The sequence below is a fragment of the Dendrobates tinctorius genome, unplaced genomic scaffold, assembly GCF_039654945.1.
Source record: "Dendrobates tinctorius isolate UK_male_01 unplaced genomic scaffold, ASM3965494v1 ptg000127l, whole genome shotgun sequence".
NCBI lineage: Eukaryota > Metazoa > Chordata > Amphibia > Anura > Dendrobatidae > Dendrobates > Dendrobates tinctorius.
The window spans coordinates 16,370,125-16,390,297 of NW_027361795.1; the positions used below are offsets into that span (position 1 = coordinate 16,370,125).

Sequence of the window (20,173 nt, forward strand, 5' to 3'; positions counted from 1 at the left end):
CAGCCCCCAACATGTTTTGACAGTGAAAACAGATGAAAACACAAACACAGACAGAAAGACAGGCTGAGCAAACGATGGGGCCCTCACTAACTAGATAGGACAGGAAAGAAAAGCAACTGTCTGCAATCACGCAAAAACCCTGCCAAAAATAATGTCCAACACGTCTGATAGAAAAGGCCCTGAAGTCACTAGACTTCAAAATCACTATATCAGCACTCAGGTATATTCTGAAAACAGAGCAAAGAGATCAACTGATCAGAGACAAAAATGGAGTTCAGCCAGTCCCAACCAGGGCTGGCTGAACACAAACACTAAGTAAACAGACAAAATCTCATGGAACAATAGCAGAGCAAAAACTTAGCCTTAGTCGACAGGACTTACCTGGAGGCCAGAGCTCAGAGCAGAGAGGATCACCAGCAACCCAACAGGGCGTCGGCGGCCTTATATCCACTCACAGATTCCGGATGTCCAATCACACTCCATCTGCTCAGATGACAGGTTTTTCCCATCCAAATCAATTTCACTACCTCCTTTCACCAGCAGAGGGAGTTCATTGGACATCAAAGGTGAAGGAGAAAATGAACTCATAACAGTACCTCCCCCTTGAGGAGGTGTCACCGAACCCTCATCCACGCCACCAGGGCGATCAGGATGGGCCCGATGAAAAGCACGAATCAATCTTTCGGCATGAATATCGGATGCAGAAACCCAAGAATTATCCTCCTGGCCATAACCCTTCCACTTAACCAAATACTGGAGTCTCCATCTAGCCAGACGAGAATCCAGTTTCTTCTCAACCTCATATTCTACCTTACCTTCAACCAATAAAGGGTCAGGAGGTGCCACCACAGGAACTACTGGCTCAACAAACCTCTTTAACAGAGACTTATGAAACACGTTATGGATCTTGAATGTAACAGGAAGAGCCAATCGAAAAAAGACCAGATTAAGAATCTCCAAAATCTTGTAAGGTCCAATAAATCTAGGTTTAATCTTTGGAGAAGCCACCTTCATAGAGATATTTTTTGATGACAACCAAACCATATCACCCACCTTAAACCGGGGACCAATGATCCTATGCCGGTTGGAAAACCGCTGGGCCTTTTCCTGGGAGAGAGACAACTTATCCACCACTTGCTCCAAGATCTGGTGCATTCTCTCCACCACAGTGTCAACACCTGGGCAGGCAGAAGACTCCACCTGCCCTGAAGAGAATCGAGGATGAAACCCAAAGTTACAAAAAAAAGGTGACATCAAAGTGGCAGAACTAGCTCTATTATTTAAAGCAAATTCGGCCAAGGGCAAAAATGAAACCCAATCATCCTGATCAGCAGAAATAAAACATCTCAAATACGACTCCAAAGTCTGGTTTGTTCTCTCCGTCTGCCCATTGGTCTGAGGGTGAAACGCAGAGGAGAAGGACAACTGCATTCCCAGCTTGGAACAAAAAGTCCTCCAAAATCTAGAAACAAACTGAACTCCTCTGTCAGACACAATGTTCTCAGGAATCCCATGCAAGCGAACCACCTGTTGCAAAAACAAGGGCACCAACTCTGAGGAAGATGGCAACTTAGGGAGTGGTACAAGATGGACCATCTTAGAGAATCTATCACAAATCACCCAAATAACAGTCATTCTCTGAGAGACAGGCATATCAGAAATAAAATCTATTGAAATATGGGTCCATGGCCTCCTGGGCACCAGCAAAGGCATCAACAACCCACTAAAGCGAGAACAAGGTTTAGACCGAGAGCAAGTCCCACAGGACTGCACAAAATTCCTGACATCACGAGACAAGGCGGGCCATCAAAAAGACCGACTCACCAAATCTCTAGTACCAAAAATACCTGGATGACCAGCCAATGCGGAGCAATGAACTTCAGACATTACTCTCTTCCTCCACTGGTCAGGAACATACAATTTTCCAATGGGACAACGCTCAGGTTTGTCCTCCTGAAACTCTTCCAGGGCACGTCTCAAATCGGGCGAGATGGCAGAAAGAACTACCCCCTCACCTATGATGGTAGCAGGCTTGGTCACAATAGGAGAATCAGCAAAGAAACTCTTAAAGAGGACGTCTGCCTTGACATTCTTAGTGCCCGGAAGAAAAGAGACCACAAAATCAAAACGTGTGAAAAACAAGCCCCACCTAGCCTGTCTAGGATTCAAGCGTTTGGCCGACTCAAGGTAAATCAAATTCTTGTGGTCAGTAAGGACCACGACTTGATGTTTAGCTCCCCCCAACCAATGTCTCCACTCCTCAAATGCCCATTTCATGGCTAACAGTTCCCGATTCCCCACATCATAGTTGCGTTCGGATGGGGAGAACTTTCGGGAAAAGAAAGCACAGGGATTCATTTTAGATGTTACTAGATCTTTTTGGGACAAAGCAGCTCCTGCATCAATCTCAGAAGCATCCACCTCTACCTGAAACGGGAGTGAGACATCAGGTTGCCACAAAACCGGAGCAGAAGTGAACCTCTGCTTCAGCTCCTGAAAGGAAGAAACAGCCTCTGGAGACCAATTCAGCACATCAGCACCCTTCTTAGTCAAATCAGTCAATGGTTTAGCAATACAAGAAAAATTAGCTATAAATTTACCATAAAAATTAGCAAAACCCAAAAACTTCTGGAGGGCCTTCAAATAAGTGGGCTGAACCCAATCATAAATGGCCTGTACCTTGGCCGGGTCCATTTCAATAGTTGACGGAGATAAAATAAATCCCAAAAATGAAATCCTCTGTACACCAAAAAGGCATTTCGATCCCTTAACATACAGGGAATGCTCCCGCAAAATCAGGAACATAGTCCGAACATGTACCACATGAGAGTCCCAATCCCTGGAAAAGATCAAAATTTCATCCAGATAGATGATCAAAAATTTATCCACAAGCTCCCGGAAAATATCATTCATGAAGCACTGGAAGACAGAAGGGGCATTAGTGAGCCCAAAAGGCATCACCAAGTACTCAAAATGTCCCTCCGGAGTATTAAACTCAGTCTTCCATTCATCCCCATGCTTAATGCGAATAAGATTATACGCCCCCCTGAGGTCAAGCTTGGTAAACCAGCAAGCACCTTTAACTCTGGAGAATAGATCAGAAATCAGGGGTAACGGATACTGATATTTAACAGTAATTTTGTTGAGGGAACGATAGTCAATACAAGGCCTTAATGAACCATTTTTCTTGGCCACGAAAAAAAACCCAGCACCCAAGGGTGAAGAGGATGGTCTAATATGACCCTTCTCCAACGACTCCTTAATATAGGATCGCATAGCCTCGTGCTCGGGTACAGATAAATTGAAAAGTCGACCCTTGGGAAATTTACACCCAGGGCTCAACTCAATTGCACAGTCATAACTCCTATGAGGAGGCAAAGACGCAGACCTATTCTCACTAAATACATCATAAAAATCAGCCAAATAATCAGGAACATCATGCGACTTGGGAGAGGTGGAGAAAACAGGAGCGTCACAAAGAGCACACCTACAACCCCAACTCACCACAGACACAGATTTCCAATCGAAAACTGGATTATGGATTGCAACCAGGGAAATCCCAGAACAATGGTTTCATGCAAATTATGCAACACCAAAAATCTGCAATTTTCTTGATGGTCTGGGGCGACCCGCATTACCACCTGGGTCCAAAACTGAGGTTTATTCTTCGCCAAAGGAGTAGCATCAATACCCCTCAAAGGGATAGGCGTCCGCAGAGGTGTCATAGGAAACCCACAACGTTTAGCAAAATCCAAGTCCATCAGGTTCAGAGCCGCTCCCGAATCCACAAAAGCATTAGCGGAAAATGTGGACTGGGAGCAGATCAGAGTAATTGCCAGAAGAAACTTAGGTTGAACACCACCCACAGCAAATGTGTGTGCAAAACGTTTCTCTCGTTTAGGGCAGACAGAAATCATATGAGAGGCATCTCCACAGAAAAAACACAGCTTATTACGCCTTCTGAACTCCTGACGTTGCGCCCTAGACAAAACTCTATCACATTGCATAGGTTCAGACATTTGTTCAACTGGTGGCAACATTTCTCGTGTACTTTTACGTTCACGTAAACGCCGATCAACCTGAATGGCTAATGACATAGAATCGTCAAGACCAGAGGGAACAGGAAATCCCACCATAGTATCTTTTACGGTTTCTGACAAACCCTTCCGAAAGAGAGCTGCCAAGGCACCATCATTCCAGGTAGTAAGGACCACCCACTTTTGGAATTTTTGACAGTATAACTGCAGAATCCTGACCCTGGCTCAATGCCAACAGGGCTTTCTCAGCTTGATCAATAGCATTAGGTTCATCATACAACAACCCCAAGGCTTGAAAAAATGCATCCACATTAGTTAGAATAGGATCATCAGGTGTCAAAGAAAACGCCCAATCCTGGGGATCGCCGCGCAGCAAAGAGATGACAATTTTAACCTGCTGCGCAGAGCTCCTTGATGAGTTAGGCTTCAAGGCAAGAAATAATTTACAATTATTCTTAAAATTCAAAAATTTAGACCGATCCCCAAAAAACACATCAGGAGTAGGAATCTTTGGTTCAGCAGCATGTGAATGAGCAAGATAGGCGGAAATTCCCTGCACTTCAGCAGCCAGCTGCTCCACACGATCAGACAATTGCTTAATCTCCATTAAGAAAATTCCTCCTATGGCCCCAGAGAAAAAGAGGAAAAAATATACATAAAAAAAAAATTCTGACACTTTTTTTTTTTTTACAATTCTTTCCTGCTATTGAGTACCCTAGAATCTGCGGTATGGCTGGTGATTCTGTTATGAATGAGTCACCGGAGGAGGAAAAAACAAAAATACAAGCTAAGTCCAGAGAACCGGAGAGGTTGGTAGCTAGCGGATTGCAGACCCCTGATCCTATTCACAACAACTAACAGTAGCCGTGGGGTGTTCCTACAGTGGTCCTAGACACCTCGTTCACAGCCGGAGAACTAAATAAACCTAAAGAAAGAAAGGGGAAATCTAAACTGCCCCAGAGCAGACCCCAAAGCAATAGACAGCCCCCAACATGTATTGACAGTGAAAACAGATGAAAACACAAACACAGACAGAAAGACAGGCTGAGCAAACGATGGGGCCCTCACTTACTAGATAGGACAGGAAAGAAAGGCAACTAGACTTCAAAATCACTATATTAGCACTCAAGTATATTCTGAAAACAGAGCAAAGTGATCAACTGATCAGAGACAAAAATGGAGTTCAGCCAGTCCCAACCAGGGCTGGCTGAACACAAACACTAAGTAAACAGACAAAATCTCATGGAACAATAGCAGAGCAAAAACTTAGCTTTAGTAGACAGGACTAAACTGGAGGCCAGAGCTCAGAGCAGAGAGGATCACCAGCAACCCAGCAGGGCGTCGGCGGCCTTATATCCACTCAGAGATTCCGGATGTCCAATCACACTCCACCTGTTCAGATTACAGGTTTTTCCCATCCAAATCAATTTCACTACCTCCTTTCACCAGCAGAGGGAGTTCATGGGACATCAAAGGTGAAGGAGAAAATGAGCTCATAACAGGGAGCCTCAGCAGACAGTTGGGGGAGGGGGGCTGTGTGGAAGGAACCATGCTCGTTCTTATCAGTTTAATAGCTGATACGTCCCCTATCTGGGGACCATATATTAAATGGATTTTTAGAACAGGAAGATGGAAAAAGAGCTTGCTCTATTCACTCCATGAATCGCCCCGTCATTGCAGTATCTTCGGGGATGGTGCGCTCTCTCTAAACCGGTTTCCAAAATCAGACTGAATTGAATTGAAACCAAAGCAAGTTGTCTTTTCAAAGCAATATTTTAATGCTTTTTTCAACTTTGGTTCCTCTGCTTTAGTTTTTTCTTGGTCCGCGCTGCACATTTCAAATTCCTTTGGCTTGATTTAACTTGACCAACTCTGCTACATCAAATATTATTCACCTCTATATGGAAGGCATTGTATTGTATTTAATCTGTAATTTAAATAATGGAACACTGTGATAAAATGTATTCTATTCATGGAACAATTTGACGCGTCACAATGGGCCAATGGAACAATTGGATCACGTGTCACAATGGGCCAACGGAACAATTGCATCACGTGTCACAATGGGCCAATGGAACAATTGGATCATGTGTCACAATGGGCAGCCCAGAGATTTTAACAGCTGCGCAGCAGCACCCAGCTTTCTGCTGAGGGAGCCTCAGCAGACATTTGGGGGGAACCACGCTCGTTCTTATCAGTTTAATATCTGATACATCCCTATCTGGGGACCATATATTAAATGGATTTTTAGAACAGGAAGATGGAAAAAGAGCTTGCTCTATTCACTCCATGTACTGCCCCGTCATTGCTGTATCACCGGGGATGGTGCGCTCTCTCTAAACCGGTTTCCAAAAACAGACTGAATTGAATTGAAACCAAAGCAAGTTGTATTTTCATAGCAGTATTTGAATGCTTTTTTCAAGTTTGGTTGCTCTGCATAAGTTTTTTCTTGGTCCACGCTGCAGATTTCAAATTCCTTTGGCTTGATTTAACTTGACCAACTCTGCTACATCAAGTATTATTCACCTCTTTATGGAAGGCATTGTATTGTATTCAATCATTCAATCTGTAATTTAAATAATGATCTATCTCGGCCTTTTCTGCTTGGTAGGTACAGGTGTGATAAGCTGCAGTAATGTGTGTTGCTTTAGATAGATGCATTTCTGCTCACCCACCTGCTACAAGGCCTGCAGCTCCTTGCCCTCATTACTTCCCGCCTTAATTCAAGTATCCTATGTGTAGTTAAGTTATTCAATTTCTAACATATTCCTGACTCAATGATGGCTATTTTGAAACATTATCACCCTCTCGTGGCCTGCCAACTTTTAAATTTTGAAATTTACTTTTAAATTTTGAATAGAGTTGAGCGAAACGGGTCGGCCAAATTTAGAATCTGCTGACTTTTGCTAAAGTCGGGTTTCGCCGATCGAAACCCGACCAGAGCGTGAGGTCGGCCATGTGGTCGCCGACTTGAGCGCCAAAATCGTGGTTCCCACAATCTTTCCAGCTCCTATTCTCAGCCATTCATGAAGGACGCACACTGTGGGCAACGCGATTACGTCGGCAGCGGCCCCCACCATGTTAGAGAAGGGCATAAGTTATTGGCTGGCTTTGTGTGGCATCACTGTGCCTATAAAAGGCCATGACCACCGACCGCCATCTTACTTCTGCCTATCTTAGCATATGGAGAGGTTGCTGCTGATCATTCTCAATAGGGAGAGTGTTTAGGCAGGGACAAAGTTAAAAAAATTCCTTCTGCTGATAGCGATTGTCACTGTACAACACAACACTTAGTTTGCAATGACAGGGGAGGATATATTTGTGTGCAGCAGCTCTGTTGGTTATTAAATGTTCAAAACATCAGGGTAGCCTAGGAAATAGACAGCTTCAATAATAAATCATCCAAAAAGCAAAAAGAAGCCATGTCTAAAATATGATAATCTTTATTGAGATATAATTAAAAGGAATTATATATAAAAATATCAATGTGGTTATTAAAAGTGAGGGCACTACAAAAAATCACCACATCAAGAGGTAACACGCACAAAAATATCCAAAATATATGTATGCAGAGAATGCTTGAATAAATGCTAATAAACAAATATTAGTGCATAGAACTTGTTACTTATTTAAATAAATGCCAGTGCATTTCTCAGATAAAGCTGCCGTGAAATGCGTGTCGGGGTCCTCCTGCCCGCACCCTGAGGTAATATGCACTGACCATACCCTCTTATCTTATACCTATTTTCTGCTTGGCAATGTCTTTTAGGGTCTATTGCCACCATACTTTGCACAGGCATATACTGGCTATATGACACCCTATTTGTCCACCCCTGTTTATGCTAATTGGCTTGTTTACATTGCTATATTCTTGGAAAATGCCTATTGAGGTTTGCTACTGGTTTGCTTTGTATTTGTCTATGCTGAACATATGATGCCCTATTTTTTTCTATGTAAACTTATGCACATTTGTACTTTTTTTCTAACTTCATTCTCCCCAGCCACCTAACCTTCTCCTCACAACTGTTCCTCCCCATACAATCCTTTTTCTCCAGACATGCACGGCCACATCATGTCCTATCCTCCTCCCACCTTCTAATGCTCTGTCTACTACTCCTTATTGCTGGCGACGTATCCCCAAATCCTGGCCCTCCTCAACACATCCCTACACTCACTTCTACCACCCTGCCACGATCCTCTACATGTCTTCGTAACCATGACAACCTCATACCTATTCATCCAGCCCCCACTCCCCCAACCCCCTTACCTGGAGCCCTATGGAACGCACGCTCTGTCTGCAACAAGCTATCATTTATCCATGACCTCTTTATCACCAACAAACTCTCCTTCCTCGCCATCACTGAAACCTGGCTCACGCCCTCTGACACAGCCTCTCCAGCTGTGCTTTCCTATGGCGGATACCATCTCTTTCACACCCCTTGCCCCAGCAATGAACATGGTGGAGGAGTTGGCTTGCTCCTGTCTGATACCTGCTCCTTTACCCCAATTCCTCTGCCACCCTCCGCTACTCTTCCCTCGTTTGAGATGCACTCCGTCCACATCTACTCCCCCGCCAGCTGGCTGTCATCTATCTCCCCCCAGAACCAGCCATCTCCACCTTTCTCGACCACTTCACCACCTGGCTGCTCCATTTCCTTTCTGCTGACATCCCCACCATCATCATGGGTGACTTCAACATCCCCATTGACACTTCCTCCCTGGCTGCCTCTAAACTTCTATCGCTCATGGCTTCCCTTGGCCTCACTCAATGGTCCTCTGTGGCCACTCACAAAGATGGTCACACGCTGGACCTTATCTTCATCTGCCTCTGTTCCCTCACTAATCTCAATAACTCACCCCTCCCCCTGTCTGACCACAACCTACTGACATTCTCTACCCTCTCCTCTCCCACTGAGCAACCCCCGCTCCATAAACTCGCTCACCCTCGCAGGAATCTCAAACACCTCAATTTACAATCTCTCTCTGAATCCCTTCTCCCTCTTACAGACATAGCTTCCCTTCACGACACAGATGCTGCTGCCACTTTTTATAACACCACAATAACAGCAACTCTTGATTCGGCTGCCCCCCTCACACAGAGCAAAACTCGAACAATCAACAGGCAGCCCTGGCTGACCAGCCTGACCAAAGACCTGAGACAGGTTTCCAGGGCCGCTGAGCGGAGATGGAAGAAAACCCATTCTACTGAGCACTTCAGCGCATACAAGCAGTCCCTTGCCAGCTTTAAGTCCACGCTCTCTGCCGCAAAGCAAACTTAATTCGCATCTCTCATATCCTCCCTGTCTCATAACCCTAAACAGCTCTTTCACACTTTCAATTCTCTACTCCACTCCACAGCACCTCCTCCCCCTCCTCTCATCTCTGCTGAAGACTTTGCCTCCTTCTTTAAGCAGAAGATCGACACGATCAGACAAAACTTTGGCCCGCAGCCCCCAATGCCCCTCTTAACCGCTCAGCCCTGTTCTGAAAAAAACAGCTTCTCCACCATGACAGAAGATCAGCTCTCCACCCTTCTGTCAAGATAACACCTCACCACTTGTGCCCTCGACCCACTCCCGTCCCACCTCATCCCTAACTTGGCCACAGTCCTCATCCCATCTCTAACACACCTATTCAGCCTTTCACTTACAAATGGTGTCTTTCCCTCATCCTTCAAACATGCCTCAATCACACCCATCCTCAAAAAGCCCTCCCTTGACCCATCCTCTGTGTCTAACTATCGCCCGATATCTCTTCTCCCTTATGCCTCAAAACTACTGGAACAGCATGTATATCTTGAACTGTCCTCCCACCTCTCCTCCTGTTCCCTCTTTGACCGGTTACAATCTGGCTTCCTACCGCATCCCTTAACTGAAACTGCCCTAACTAAAGTCACTAACGACTTACTAACCACCAAGAGCAAGCGACACTACTCTGTCCTCCTTCTCCTGGACCTGTCCTCTGCCTTCGACACTGTAGACCATTCCCTCCTGCTAAAGATTCTCTCATCTCTTGGCATCACAGACTTGGCCCTATCCTGGATCTCATCATACCTAACGGACCGTACATTCACTGTCTCCCTCTCACACACCACCTCCTCACCTCGCCCCCTGTCTGTCGGTGTTCCCCAAGGATCTGTCCTAGGACCCCTACTATTCTCCATCTATACCTTCGGCTTGGGACAGCTCATAGAATCCCACGGTTTGCAGTGTGACCTCTATGCCGATGACACGCAGATCTACCTATCTGGACCCGACCTCTCCTCCTTACTGACTGACATCCCACAATGTCTGTCTGCTATCTCAGCCTTCTTCTCTGCTCGCTTTCTCAAACTGAACATGGACAAAACAGAATTCATCATCTTTCCCCATCTCACTCTACCCCTCCACCAGACCAATCCATCAATGTCAACGGCTGCTCTCTTTCCCCAGTCCCGCATGCCCAGTGCCTTGGGGTGATTCTCGACTCTGCGCTCTCTTTCAAACCACATATCCAAGCCTTCGCCTCCTCCTGCCGCCTCAAACTCAAAAATATTTCCCGGATCCGCTCATTCCTCAACCACGAAACCACAAAAACACTGGTGCATGCTCTTATCATCTCCCACCTCGACTACTGCAACCTCCTACTCTCTGGCCTCCCCTCTAGAACTCTAGCACTGCTCCAGTCCCAGCTGCCCGACTAATCCACCTGTCTCCCCACTATTCCCCAGCCTCCCCCCTATGCCAGGCCCTTCTACAGCTTCCTATTGCCCAGAGGATCCAATTCAAAACCCTAACCATGACATACAAAGCCATCCACAACCTGGCTCCTCCATACATCTGTGACATGGTCTCTAGGTACCTACCCCCACGCAACCTTCGATCGTCCCAAGATCTCCTTCTCTACTCCCCCCTTATCTCTTCTTCCCACAACCGCATACAAGACTTCTCCCGTGCTTCCCCCATACTCTGGAACTCCCTACAGCAACACATCAGACTCTCACCATCAACGGAAACCTTCAAGAAGAACCTGAAGCCTGCAAAGATCCTCGGTCTACTGAACCACCGCACGACCTGCTCTACCCTCTCCTACTGTATCCTCACCCATCCCTGTAGACTGTGAGCCCTTGCGGGCAGGGTCCCCTCTCCTTATGTACTTGTGTTTCCCTTGTCCCTTGTCTTACACTTGTATATTACTTTTGTATATATTACACTTGTCTATATTTCCCCTTTTCACATGTAAAGCGCCATGGAATAAATGGCGCTATATAAATGCATAATAATAATAATAACAATAATAACTTATTTTTCTGAGAAATGCACTTGCATTTATTTAAATAAGTAACAAGTTCTATGCACTAATATTTGTTTATTAGCATTTATTCAAGCATTCTCTGCATACATATATTTTGGATATTTTTGTGCGTGTTACCTCTTGATGTGGTAATTTTTTGTAGTGCCCTCCCTTTTAGTAACCACATTGATATTTTTATATATAATTCCTTTTAATTATATCTCAATAAAGATTATTATATTTTAGACATGGCTTCTTTTTGCTTTCTGTTGGTTATTAGACTGCCTTATAAGGCTCCATGATAGCTGCATTGCTGTTCGCACACTGCTGTGCAGAGTGCTTTTTTAAAAGCAAAAACTTTTTTTTTCCTTTTCTCTGCACAGTTAGCAAGTGTTCATTTTTTCACTCTTTTTTGTGCAGCAGCTCTGTTCGTTATTAGGTTGCCTTATAAGGCTCCCTGATAGCTGCCTTGCTGTTTGCACACTGCTGTGCAGACTGCTTTTTTAAAAGCAAAAATCCTTTTATTCCTTTTTTTCTGCACAGTAGATACTGAGCGTAATTTTTTTTCACACACCGCATAGAGGTGTACGCTCCTCACACACTACCGTGTATCGGCTGGTATCAAGGACAAATACATGCTATATGTGTGTGACTCCATAAAAAATACACGGACATTAACATTTTTCCATACATACACCGTATAGAGGTGTCCGATTCTCAAACAGTATTGGATATCTGGTGTTTTCATTATGGTCACATCTACATAGAGTCAGCGTGTGTGTGTGACACTCCATAAATACATATACGGACATTTCCATTTCTCCATGCATCGTATTGACTGCTGTCCGATTCTCTAACAGTATCGGATATCTGGTGTTCTTAGTTATTACGGTCACATCTCCACAGAGTCAGCGAGTGTGACACACTCCGTAAATACATATACGGACATTTCCATTTCTCCATACACTGTATTGACTGCTGTTCGATTCTCAAACATTATCGGATATCTGGTGTTCTTAGTTATTACGGTCACATTTCCACAGAGTCAGCGTGTGTGTGACACTCCGTAAATACATTTACGGACATTTCCATTTCTCCATACACTGTATTGAGCTGTCCAATTCTCAAACAGTATAGGATATCTGCTGTTCTTAGTTATTACGGTCACATCTCCACAGAGTCAGCGTGTGTGTGTGACTCTCTGTAAATACATATACGAACATTTCCATTTCTCCATACACCATACTGACTGCTGTCCGATTCTCAAACAGTATCGGATATCTGGTGTTTTTATTATGGTCACATCTACATAGAGTCAGCGTGTGTGTGTGACACTCCATAAATACATATACGGACATTTCCATTTCTCCATACACCGTATTGTGTTGTGAGTTCATTTTCCCCTTCACCGTCGATGTCTGATGAACTCCCTCTTCTGGTGAAGGAAGGCAGTGAGGCTGATTACCAAACACCTGATCTGGTAGATGATGACTGGGTAACAGGAAATTCTGACTGGATATAAGGCAGCCGACGCCCTTCTGAGTCGCTGGTGATTTCTCTGCTGGATTCTTGGAGACCAGTCTGATTCCTGCTTCCCAAGGATAAGTTTTTGCTCTGCTATTGAACTTATTAGTTTTGTTTTGTTTACTTTGTTTTTTGGAGTTCAGCCATCCCCGGTCGGGGGTGTGCTGAGTTCCATTTTTGTCTCTGATCAGTTTGTCTCTTTGCTCTGTCTTCAGAATTTACCTGAGTGCTGATATAGTCTTTTTGAAGTCCTAGCGACTTCAGGGCCTGTTTTTCCTATCAGACGGTTGGGACATTTTTTGGTAGGGTTTTTTACGGATTGCAGACAGCAGTTTTTCTATCCTGTCCTTTTTAGTTAGCTTGGTTTGCTCAACCTATCTTTCTATCTGTGTTAGTGTTTTCATCTTGCTTCACCGTCATAGAATCATAGAATCATAGAATCGTAGAGTTGGAAGGGACCTCCTGGGCCATCTGGTCCAACCCCCTGCTCAAAGCAGGATTCGCTAAATCATCCCAGTCAGATGTCTGTCCAGCCTCTGTTTGAAGACTTCCATTGAAGGAGAACTCACCACTTCTCGTGGCAGCCTGTTCCACTCATTGATCACTCTAACTGTCAAAAAGTTTTTTCTAATATCTAATCTGTGTCTCCTCCCATTCAGTTTCATCCCATTGCTTCTAGTCTTTCCTTGTGCAAATGAGAATAAAGTTGATCCTTCTACAATGTGACAGCCCTTTAGATATTTGTAGACAGCTATTAAGTCTCCTCTCAGTCTTCTCTTTTGCAAACTAAACATTCCCAAATCCTGCAACCTTTCCTCATAAGACAGGGTTTGCAGACCGGTCACCATTCTGGTCGCTCTTTTCTGAACTTGCTCCAGTTTGTTGATGTCTTTTTTAAAATGTGGTGCCCAAAACTGGACACAATATTCCAGATGAGGTCTGACCAAAGAGGAGTAGAGGGAAATAATGACTTCACGTGATCTAGACTGTATGCTTCTGTTAATACATCCTAGAATTGCATTTGCCTTTTTTGCTGCTGCATCACACTGTTGACTCATATTCAGTCTGTGATCTATTAGTATACCCAAGTCTTTTTCACATGTGCTGTCACTTAGCCCTATTCCTCCCATTCTATATATGCTTTTTCCATTTTTATTGCCCAGATGTAGTACTTTGCATTTCTCCCTGTTAAAAACCATTCTGTTAGTTGCTGCCCACTTCTCCAGTTTATTTAAATCTTTTTGAATCCTCTCTCTCTCTTCTCTAGTATTAGCTATCCCTCCTAGCTTTGTGTCATCAGCAAATTTAATCAGTTTACCCTCAATTCCTTCATCTAAATCGTTGATAAAGATGTTGAACAATACAGGGCCCAGGACAGAGCCCTGTGGTACCCCACTTGAGACATTCTTCCAACTGGATGTGCAGCCATTTACGACCACTCTTTGGGTCCGATCACTAAGCCAGTTATGAATCCACCTAACAGTTGCCTTGTCCATTCCATACTTAATCATTTTTTCAATAAGGATTGTATGAGAGACTTTGTCAAATGCTTTGCTGAAGTCAAGATATACTATATCTACAGCATTTCCTTGATCCACCCAATCAGTGATACCGTCATAGAAGGAAATTAAGTTAGTCTGACATGACTTATTAGTTACAAACCCATGCTGACTCTGTTTAATCACTTCATTCTTATCCAGGTATTGACATACATGTTGTTTAATAATTTGTTCAAAGATCTTTCCTGGTATAGAAGTCAGACTCACCGGCCTACAGTTACCTGGGTCCACCTTCTTCCCCTTTTTGAAGATAGGAACAACATTTGCTCTTCTCCAGTCTTCTGGCACTTCTCCTGTTCTCCAAGAATTTTCAAAGATTATAGAGAGGGGTTCAAAAATTTCTTCTGCTATCTCCTTCAGTACTCTGGGGTGTAATTCATCTGGACCTGGAGACTTGAATTCATTTAGGCTAGCTAAGTGTTTCCTCACTATCTTTCTGTTTATAGATATCCTGGATTCTTCTATTCCCTTAATAGGACAGTGAATAACAGTTGATGTTACATTTCCTTTCTGAGAGAAAACAGATGCAAAATAGGAATTTAAAAGTTCAGCCTTCTCAACATCCTGTCTTACCAATTCATCATTTTCATCCTGTAAAAATCCTATAGCATCTTTGACTTTTCTTTTACTTTTGACATATCCCCAAAATCCTTTATTATTGCTTTTGACATCTCTTGCAAGCCTCAATTCATTTTCAGCTTTAGATAATCTGATTTGTGCCCTGCAGGTTCTGCAGACAGCATTATATTCTTCTTTAGATATGCCTCCCTCTTTCCATTTTATAAACATTTTTTTCTTCCTTTTTAGCATGTGCTTAAGTTCTGTGTTCATCCATCCTGGTTTCCTTAAATGCTTCCTATTCTTCCCTCTTTTCGGAATTGTTAACAACTGTGCTTTGAGAATTTCATTTTTCAAGATTTCCCATCCTTCCTGGACATTTTTGTCTTTAAGGATATCCAGCCATTGGATCCCTCCAATTCTCTTTCTGAATCCCTTAAAATCTGCCTTTCTGAAATCTAACCTTGACGTCTGAGTCTTCACAGGTCTTCCGCCTCTAGTTATCCAAAATTCTAAAATAGCATGGTCGCTACCTCCTAGGGTCCCAGCCACTTTTACCTCCTCAACCATTTCCTCCCTGTTTATAAGGATTAGATCCAAGGTAGCAGTTCCCCTTGTTTTCTCCCTTACCTTTTGGAAGATAAAGTTGTCAGCAAGAGAGGATAAGAATTTCCTTGACCTGTTAGTTTTGCCTGAGAGAGATTCCCAACAAATGTCTGGATAGTTGAAATCTCCCATGACAACTATGTCATATTTTTTGGAGAACTTGGCCATTTGATGCATAAAGAGTTCATCCATAGCTTCAGCTTGCACAGGCGGCCTGTAGTAAATGCCTACAATGGTGTCCTTTCCATTGTTCTGTCCTTGTATTCTTACCCAAACAGTTTCCACAGAACTCCCAGTCTCTGAAGCTTCAATCTCTGTGCAGATATACGCGTTTCTAACATACAATGCGACACCTCCTCCTCGTTTATCAAGTCTGTTTCTTGCAAATAAGTTGTATCCTTCTAGTCTTGTATTCCAATCATGTGTATTGTCCCACCAAGTTTCAGTGATTCCAATGACATCATATTTCTTTTCCTGTGTTAGTAGTTCCAATTCTCCTTGTTTGTTGCCCATGCTTTGTGCATTAGTATAGAAACATTTTAGTTTGTGATTGGTTTCTCTTTCTCCAATATTTTTATTAATTAGATTCTTTCGTCTTTGTTCTTCCTTTCCACTTCTAATAGCAGAGTTCTCAATAGCATTTGTCAGGTGTATGGCTTTTTCTGGTCTTTTGCTTCCCTTCCCATGTTGTTCTAGTTTAAAGCTCTCCTTACAAGTGTAGCAAGGCGACTTCCAAATACATGCTTACCAGTCTTCGTAAGGTGCACCCCATCTCTAGCAAGTAGTCCATCGTATAAGTAGTTCACTCCGTGATCCAGAAATCCAAATCGTTGCTGACGGCACCATCGACGTAGCCAGTTGTTCACCTGCAGAATCTTATTCCACCTCCTTGTTCCATGGCCATCCACTGGGAGGATGGAAGAGAAGACCACCTGCGCTCCCAGTTCTTTCACTTTCTTGCCTAAGTCTTCAAAGTCTCTGCAGATGGTTTCCAGGTCGTTTCTTGCAGTGTCATTTGTCCCCACATGTAGTAGCAGGAATGGGTAGTCATCTGTAGGTCTGAAGAGTCCTGATATCCTGTCAGACACATCTTTAATTTTTGCACCTGGAAGACAACACATTTCTCTTGAAGTTATATCCGGTCTGCAGATAGCGGCCTCAGTTCCTCTCAACAGGGAATCCCCCATGACCACCACTCTCCGTTTCTTCTTCACAACATTTTTCTTTCTCCATCCAGGAGGACTCTGAAGGCGTACAAGGTTGCTGCTTGTTGGCAAAGTCTTATCCTGATGTATTTCTTCATTGTTTTCCTGCGTGAGAGCCTGGTACTGGTTTCTGAGCAGTATGGGTGCTGACTGCCTCCTGATCCTCCTGCTTCTCTGGGTCACATGTCTCCATTCCTCTGTTTCTTCAGGTGCACTTCGAATTTCTTCTCTTTCTGTAACATGAAGAGATAATTCTGCTCTGTCCAAGAACACTTCACCTTCCTTAATGATCTTCAACGTAGCTAACCTCTCTTCGAGATTTTGCAACTTTTCCTCCAACAGGGACACAAGCTTGCATTTGTGGCATGTGAAGTTTGGCTTTTCCACTGGTAAGTCTGTGAACATGTAGCAAGAAATGCAGCTCACCAAATGGCTCCTGGCCTCTTCCATCTTGAGATTTCTTAAAAACGATGAAAGATGAGCCCAAATTCGCGCGCCGATAGGCACGCGGTTTTTCCGATTTCCTCTTTTCAGCTGCAACGGCCAAAACCCAGTGATCGTTGAGCTCGCAGAGACTCTTCACTTATCCCAGAAGGCACTGGGAATATGCAAATGATCTCCTCAAGACTCTTCCCCTGGTTTTCCGATTTCCTCTTTTCAGCTGCAACGGCCAAAACCCAGTGATCGTTGAGCTCGCAGAGACTCTTCACTTATCCCAGAAGGCACTGGGAATATGCAAATGATCTCCTCAAGACTCTTCCCCTGGTTTTCCGATTTCCTCTTTTCAGCTGCAACGGCCAAAACCCAGTGATCGTTGAGCTCGCGGAGACTCTTCACTTATCCCAGAAGGCACTGGGAATATGCAAATGATTTCCTCAAGACTCTTCCCCTGGTTTTCCGATTTCCTCTTTTCAGCTGCAAACGGCCAAAACCCAGTGATCGTTGAGCTCGCGGAGACTCTTCACTTATCCCAGAAGGCACTGGGAATATGCAAATGATCTCCTCAAGACTCTTCCCCTGGTTTTCCGATTTCCTCTTTTCAGCTGCAAACGGCCAAAACCCAGTGATCGTTGAGCTCGCGGAGACTCTTCACTTATCCCAGAAGGCACTGGGAATATGCAAATGATCTCCTCAAGACTCTTCCCCTGGTTTTCCGATTTCCTCTTTTCAGCTGCAACGGCCAAAACCCAGTGATCGTTGAGCTCGCGGAGACTCTTCACTTATCCCAGAAGGCACTGGGAATATGCAAATGATCTCCTCAAGACTCTTCCCCTGGTTTTCCGATTTCCTCTTTTCAGCTGCAAACGGCCAAAACCCAGTGATCGTTGAGCTCGCGGAGACTCTTCACTTATCCCAGAAGGCACTGGGAATATGCAAATGATCTCCTCAAGACTCTTCCCCTGGTTTTCCGATTTCCTTTTTTCAGCTGCAACGGCCAAAACCCAGTGATCGTTGAGCTCGCGGAGACTCTTCACTTATCCCAGAAGGCACTGGGAATATGCAAATGATCTCCTCAAGACTCTTCCCCTGGTTTTCCGATTTCCTCTTTTCAGCTGCAAACGGCCAAAACCCAGTGATCGTTGAGCTCGCGGAGACTCTTCACTTATCCCAGAAGGCACTGGGAATATGCAAATGATCTCCTCAAGACTCTTCCCCTGGTTTTTCATTATATGTTGGGGGCTGTTTATTGCTTTGGGGACTGCTCTGGGGCAGTTTAGATTTCCCCTTTCTTTCTTTAGGCCTATTTAGTTCTCCGGCTGTGATCGAGGGGTCTAGGGCATCGTAGGAACCCCCACGGCTACTGTTAGTTGTTATGGATAGGATCAGGGGTCTGCAATCCGATAGCTACCAACCGCTCCGGTTTTCTGGACTTAGCTTGTATTTTTGTTTTTTCCTCCTTCGGTGACTCATTCATAACAGAATCACCAGCCATACTGTGCAGATCTAGGGTACTCAATAGCAGGAGAGAATTGTAAAAAAAAAAAAAAAAGAGTTTGTCAGATTTTTTTTTGTGTTTATTTTTTCCTCTATGTCTCTGAGGCCGTAGGGGGAATTTTTTTTTTTCTTTCTCAATGGAGATGAAGCAATGGTCTGATCGTGTGGATCAGCTCACTGCTGAAGTGCAGGGAATTTCCGCCTATCTTGCTCATTCACATGCTGCTGAACCAAAGATCCCTACTCCTGATGTGTTTTTTGGGGATCGGTCTAAATTTTTGAATTTTAAGAATAATTGTAAATTATTTTTTGCCTTGAAGCCTAACTCGTCGGGGAGCTCCACGCAGCAGGTTAAAATTGTCATCTCTTTGCTGCGCGGCGATCCCCAGGATTGGGCGTTTTCTTTGAAACCTGATGATCCTATTCTTACTAATGTGAACGCATTTTTTCAAGCCTTGGTGTTGTTGTATGATGAACCTAATGCTATTGATCAGGCTGAAAAGGCCCTGTTGGCATTGAGCCAGGGTCGGGATTCTGCAGAGTTGTACTGTCAAAAATTCCGAAAGTGGGCGGTCCTTACTACCTGGAATGATGGTGCCTTGGCAGCTCTCTTTCGGAAGGGTTTGTCAGAAACCGTAAAAAAATACTATGGTGGGATTTCCTGTTCCCTCTGGTCTTGACGATTCTATGTCATTAGCCATTCAGGTTGATTGGCGTTTGTGTGAACGCAAAACCGCATGAGAGGTGTTGCCACCTGTTGAACAAATGTCTGAACCTATGCAATGTGATAGAGTTTTGTCTAGGGCGCAACGTCAGGAGTTCAGAAGGCGTAATAAGTTGTGTTTCTTCTGTGGTGATGACGCGCATATTATTTCTGTCTGCCCTAAACGAGAGAAACGCTTTGCACACACATTTGCTGTGGGTGGTGTTCAACCTAAGTTTCTTCTGGCAATTACTCTGATCTGCTCTCTGTCCACATTTTCCGCTAAGGCTTTTGTGGATTCGGGAGCAGCTCTGAACCTGATGGACTTTAATTTTGCTAAACGTTGTGGATTTCCCATGACACCTCTGCGGACGCCTATCCCTTTGAGGGGTATTGATGCTACTCCTCTTGCGACGAATAAACCTCAGTTTTGGACCCAGGTGGTAATGCGGGTCGCCCCAGACCATCAAGAGAATTGCAGATTTTTGGTGTTGCATAATTTGCATGATACCATTGTTCTGGGGTTTCCCTGGTTGCAAATCCATAATCCAGTTTTGGTTTGGAAATCTGTGTCTGTGGTGAGTTGGGGTTGTCGGTGTGCCCTTAGTGATGCTCCTGTTTTCTCCACCTCTCCCCAGTCGCATGATGTTCCTGACTATTTGGCTGATTATTATGATGTATTTAGTGAGAATGAGTCTGCGTCTTTGCCTCCTCATAGGAGTTATGACTGTGCAATTGAGCTGAGCCCTGGGTGTAAATTTCCAAAGGGTCGAC

The 20,173-nt window shown here is 44.2% G+C and overlaps 2 non-coding genes across 2 annotated transcripts; both read left to right on the forward strand.

Annotated features, from left to right (window-relative positions):
* Nucleotides 1-5,552: 5,552 nt before the first annotated feature.
* On the forward strand, nucleotides 5,553-5,742 carry LOC141047506 (U2 spliceosomal RNA). The gene has a single exon (XR_012219826.1). It is a non-coding gene; the product is annotated as a U2 spliceosomal RNA (small nuclear RNA).
* A 431-nt stretch (nucleotides 5,743-6,173) lies between these two features.
* Nucleotides 6,174-6,373, forward strand: LOC141047497 (U2 spliceosomal RNA). The gene has a single exon (XR_012219821.1). It is a non-coding gene; the product is annotated as a U2 spliceosomal RNA (small nuclear RNA).
* Nucleotides 6,374-20,173: the final 13,800 nt, after the last annotated feature.